The sequence below is a fragment of the Dermacentor silvarum genome, chromosome 2 (assembly GCF_013339745.2).
Source record: "Dermacentor silvarum isolate Dsil-2018 chromosome 2, BIME_Dsil_1.4, whole genome shotgun sequence".
Taxonomy (NCBI): Eukaryota; Metazoa; Arthropoda; class Arachnida; order Ixodida; family Ixodidae; genus Dermacentor; species Dermacentor silvarum.
Window position 1 is genome coordinate 56,562,395 of NC_051155.1, and position 6,000 is coordinate 56,568,394.

The 6,000-nt window shown below is 50.8% G+C and overlaps 1 non-coding gene across 1 annotated transcript; it reads right to left on the bottom strand.

Moving 5' to 3' along the window:
* Positions 1 to 2,177: 2,177 nt before the first annotated feature.
* Positions 2,178 to 2,249, bottom strand: Trnam-cau (transfer RNA methionine (anticodon CAU)). The gene has a single exon. It is a non-coding gene; the product is annotated as a tRNA-Met (tRNA).
* Positions 2,250 to 6,000: the final 3,751 nt, after the last annotated feature.

Consider the following 6,000-nt stretch of genomic DNA (forward strand, 5'->3'; position numbering starts at 1 on the left):
AAGACGTGATAACCTTTCTAAGGTCCGTCGCTAGTTTTCTACACAAGATTGAGTAGTCGGCACCCGTGTCCAATAACACTAACGTGGCGGCCGCCGAGCACAACAGGTATATCTAGCGAGAGTCTGTCGTTTTAGTTCGGCTGCTGTCGTCATTGAATCTTGCTGAGTAGACCGTGCTCGCGTCGATGGGAGGTCTTCGGAAGGGCGATTATCAGCGGCCTCGCCCCCGAAGGTCGCTGTTCTTAGTTTTCCCGGCGAGGGCTTGGCGATCGTCCCTGCGTTGCCATTGGGGGCCTTCTAGGAGCTGGGGAAGATCGCCTGGGGGACGGCGAGCGCGGCTGCCGCCGCGAGAACAGTGGCATACTCTGCTGGTTCAGGTATTCTTCAATCGCCCTAATTAAACATTTCGCCATATCTGTGCCTTGGTGAATCCGCGGCAAAACCTTGCAGTCCGAGGCGGCGGTATACGTGACCGGCTTCTCCACAGTGATAGCACAGAGGTCTTCTCTCCGGGATACGCCAGACGTCAGATTTCCTTTCGAGCGGGCGCCGATATACTCCATACGTTGGATGGGTTGCACTGATGGGAGCGGCGGGACGTATAACGCGGCGTAATACGTGGCGGGGACGAAATGGGTCGGAGCGAAGACGGGGAGGGACTCACCCCAAAACTTCCGCATACGACGGCCGCTGCAACTGTACTGTCACAGGCGGCGCATTGCTGCGAGGAACGGGACCTTGGATCGCTTGCTGCGCTTCATTTCTCATGAGGGCAAAAATGGAACCCAGCGTGGGCTGAGGCGGGCAGCTGAGCCGTTGAAGATCAACGTGCACGCACCACATAGCGGATAAGGTCTCGGAGAACGCCCACGTTTCCAAAGGCAATCGCGTCCGTGAGTGAAGCAGCGTTCGCGTGCCTGTCACACGGAGCTGAGCGCTCCTCAGCCTCTACCTCTTCTCCTTCAGCGCCCGCCTCTTGCCGAGCGCGCGTCCCAGCCACAACTTCCTTCTCAGCGCTGGCTCGTGATACTCTACAGCGGCAATATTGAGCAGCAGCTTGTGATTCTGCAGCACCTATTGTCAGTTTGTAGTTCCTGATGGCTACAACGTATGCCCAAGCAATTATAATTGAAACCAAACTTGAAAGTCATGCTTCGCCGTACCGCCGATGCCGACAGTGATCGACCGCGGAGATAATGGTGAATTTGGTGATGGTGACATTTTGAGTCAATTGGAGCAGCCTCTGATTGGCTCAGAATGCCACCGCTACCGAATTTGATGACATGGGGGAATTTGAATATGCCCAAAGTGTTACCCCAGGTAGCATCATAACCACCATGTTTTGGGCATCACACCCTGTAAGGGGTGCAGAAGAAAGCTTAGCATCTTCTTTCTTGGCAAACCAAGCAATTCAAGTCTTATATTGAACAATTAGGACCATGAAGTGCAATCCTGTTGCAAAATTTAAGGAAGAGCAAAGCGGCGGTAAGGGTAAAATTTTTTTAGTTTAATAGTTTATTTATTATTTAGATGGCAGGTCACGGTAGATCTAATACGGCCCGAGTGCCATATAGCAAACCTCCTGCGCGGAAGTCACGTGACAATTAAACCTAACCTTTATACGCGCACATGAGTTTTAGCGCACCTATGGTGCGGCCGATATTGAGATTAAGCCGTTGCCTCCAGATTACCCCTATGTCGAGCTGCTATAATCATAGAACGAGTGTGACAATTAACTTGGCATTAAGAGTACTGACGACACGAAGAGCCGTTTGAAATAAATTTTTATTTGCGAAAAATTCAGTTCACGCGCTTCTTTAAGTGCATATGCAGTCGGCTGCCTAGAAGAAAACGTGCAACGGGCATTCCGTATGGACTGGCCAACAACAGGGGGCTAGCTATTCCTAAAGGAATAGTTAACATATTACGCAAGGAATTAATTTTTTACATATCTGATCGCGCTGCTGTTGTGCACACCACTCAATCGCATCACGCTGCTAGCTTCACAATGGAGGGAGGATAGAACTTTCTGCATCTGTGCGCCTGTGGCTCACTTTCGAATTTAGGTACTTGTAGAACAAGAGAACCTCAACAATGGCGAGCATATTGCTCCCCCTGTAAATATACATAAGAACACAAAAAAAAAAGAAAAGCTGACTGGAAAAAAAAAAAAAATGTAGCAGAGCGTGGTTTCGATCCACGGACCTCTGGGTTATGGGCCCAGCACGCTTCCACTGCGCCACTCTGCTGAACGGCTCCCTTATGTCCTAAAGAGGCTTGCAGTGCCACAGATAATTGTTGTCGGTAGGCTATGTCATTTTTTTTGCTGCGTACAGCTAGTTGTAAATTATCTGCTACACGAGCCTACTTAGCATCAACTGAATGTTCGATTTCCTCGTCAAGGGGCTGCTGAGGCCGCGCCACCTCAGTAGAGCGTACACACACACACTTAGGCTAATGAGACCAAGTGTATGTTCATGTGAAATGAGAAAGAAATTTACAGAAGAATAAAATTGGGTTGGAGTGCATACGGCAGGCATTGCCAAATCCTGACTGGGAGCTTACTACTGTCGTTGAAAAGAAAAGTCTACAATCATTGCATTCTACCAGTGCTAACATATGGGGCAGAAACTTGGAGGTTACCAAAGAAGCTCGAGAACAAGTAAAGGACCGCGCAAAGAGCGATGGAACGGAAAATGTTAGGCCTCACGTTAAGATACAAGAGAGCGGTGTGGATCAGAGAACAAACGGGGATAAACGATATTGTAGTTGACATTAAGCGAAATAAATGGAGCTGGGCAGGCCATGTAATGCGTAGGATGGATAATTACTTAAAGCCCCTCCATCCACGCGCCACCGCCGCTTCTGCTGGCCGGCGAAAACGCGTATGGAGGGGCTTTAGATAACCGGTGGACCATTATTAGGGTTACAGAATGGATACCAAGAGAAGGGAAGCGCAGTGGAGGACGGCAGAAAACCAGGTGGGATGATGAAGTTAGGAAAATTGCAGGCGCAAGTTGGAATACGCTAGCGCAAGACAGGTGTAATTGGAGATCGCAGGGAGAGGCCTTCGTCCTGCAGTGGACATAAATATTGACCCTTTTCGCGGAGCAGTTTGTTGTAGAGAAACGAATGGCGCTTACGGCGGCGCGCCATACGTCTCCTCAGCGACCGCGGACGAATACGAAACCGCTTCTACCTAACTTCTGTGCGATCAGCTGTCGGAAATGCAACTGAGTTTTCGCTAACGCACTGTGCTCCATTCATGCTGGTTTGAATCATGATGATTGAAGACATGTGCAGCAGTTGGCTAGCTGCAAATATAGTGACTGGTATATTAAGGAATGTAGTGAATTTGTTGCGCCAAGTTCGCGGACCGCTGCTGCAACTGTCCGTACGTGTTTCCGGCACTTCGAGATGTACGGCTTTCCTCGAGGATACAGAAATTTGCTCATCCGCCAGCGTTGTATTGCTAACCTTCAAAGAAAGAGCTTCAGCCCTGGTACGTCGGCAAGAGTGAGTACCGCTCGCCAAACAATGATAACGGGAGTAGTGCCGCTTTCTGTGTTTGTAGGTTTCGCGCACAGTATCTACTCACATCTACCCCAACCTGCAAGAACGCTTACACCTACACCTTCGCCAAAGTGCCAAGAATAATTGAATGGGCGACCACTTGAATATATGCGCACTGTATAAGCACAATAAGTGACGGTACTACACCGATAGCGCACGAATGGTCGAAGCTGAATGTTTCGTGACGGCCCACAAGAGAAAGTACATTTTCCCACAAGGTATTGCGATGTACAGAGCAGCTACGTTTCAAGCCTTGTGTGCAGCAAGAACAAATCTAACTGAACTGAGCACACCCATGAGCGATTAGGCAGAAAATTATCAGATAGTGACCGCACCAAGGAACCTTACTGAGTCAGAAACTTGACAAGCCGCCGCTTCAAAATATTTGCCAAATAAAGAACGAAGAGCAAAACACGCTAATCCGGATTCAATTTATGAGTGGAAAGTTTGGATAGCTTGAAATACATATTTAGCCCCGCTTTTAGAGCAAGCACCATACGCTGCTCGAGCCGTTTGGACGTAGCTCAAAAAATCAGCTCCAAAAGCGCTTTAACATGTTCTCTGAAGCTGTGGCCAAAGCTTCGTGTTGTCCACCCAGTCACCGTCTACGATATCTCCCGAAACAGATGTTTTCTAAGCCGCGCCGGGCGTCATACACTTCCATTGCAAACAAGGAGGCAACGGAGCAGTTGAGGCAAGCAATGGACGCGTCACCACGTGATCAAACAAGGCAGCGCCCACGGGATGGCCGCGAAAAGGGTCAATAGGCTGCTGCTGCTGCTGATGATGATGATGTTCATGTGTGGTTGATCAGAGTCGACCCAGTTGATAACACCGTGGTTGAGAAATCACCAGTGATTTTAATCACGTCCGAGTAAACTCAGCTTTTTGTCGTGTATATGGCCTCTTTCGCCAGGCAGCCACAAGAAAAGAAAGAAAGAGACACGGTTTGGATAGTCATCGTACATGACTTCGGCCGAATGAAAGGCTTTTTAGACCCTGGCCTCCGGTTAGGTGGTGTCCAACCCAATGCAAATCTCAAAGGCCATGGGTTTTTTTTTATTGCGATAGCAATTATATGGACACTTGCACCGGATTTCTGCCGTCGGCGTCGCCGTCGTCGTCGCCGTGGTCGTCGCCGTCGTCGTCGCCGTCGCCGTCGCCGTGAGGTTCCCTATAGATAAAATCTTCGCCGCGCGCCGTATGCCCGACAGGAAGCGTGCGGGGACGCGCGCTATCACGGAGAGCGAACGCACTCAATCTACCACGCGCAAGCAAGGAAGCGGAAAGCCAGCGCCGGAGGGAGCAGGGGGGGGGGGGGGGGCACTTCTCTGCCAACAACCGCGCCTCGTCGCTCGTCCGCAGTCTCTTATCTCTCCCCACGCGCAAGCAAGGAGCGGGAAGCCAGCGCGGAGGAAGCGGGGGGGGGGGGGGGGGGGGGTCGCACTTCTCTGCCACAACCGCGCTCGTCGCTCGCTCGCACCGTCTCTTATCTCCACACGGCTCTGACCTTTAAGCGCCGTGCATTCGCAGTTCAGTTTCCGTTGAAGCGATAGACCGCACGTACCTTCGCCCGCTGCGGCGTATGCTTGCTGCCAGCGTTTTGACAGTCGTTGTCGTCTGTCATTCATGTGTGATCTTCGTGTTTGTGCGCGCCTCACACCACGCTTGTTCATTCAGTTCGTAATAGTCTGGCCACATTTTCCAACGCACGCTACACACGCAATGCTGCCCGGCTCGGCAGTTGCAGCGCTACAGGTGTGTCCCTTCGCACGCGCTGCCCACGGAAGCGCTTCTCATCAACACCACCGTTTCACAACGCGCCTTCTCGTGGTCATCGAGTCTCTCTTCATGTCGGTCCTACTTACGCCGAAGCACAACCTGCTTACCTTAATCAGCTCATGTTTTACTACAATTCATATTGCTACCAAAGCCGCTCACCTTACTTCGTATGACATTGCTGTGTTGCTATCGCATTAATTGCTTCGCCCTTAGGGCGAAACTGTGACATTTTTTGGCTGCATGCAGCGAAAGCATGTATAGTAGTGCCCAGCCAGAGCCCCTGGTAGTAATGTACACGGTGGTATTGTAGTGAAAACAATTGCGGACGCCGGAACCGAAACACGCCGTATGCTGGGTGTCCAACCTGGTGTCTATGGTGGGTATTCGGCTCCCGCAATCACTTCTGCCGCATGTAGCCAGCAAAGGCATGGTTTTTGAGATCTGCATTTGTTATCCACAGGGCGTCACCATTGGGGAGTGGGTTTGGACGCCGCATATTAAAAGTAATTGGCTAACTTTTTAATTCTCTTATGGTGTGGGGTGCGCGCTTGCTTGTGTGTGTGTGTGTCGACAGCATAAGGACGGTAGTGCCATTGAATTAACAGTCCTAGTGGCAAAGCAAGCCCACGCCTCTCACGATGCGCC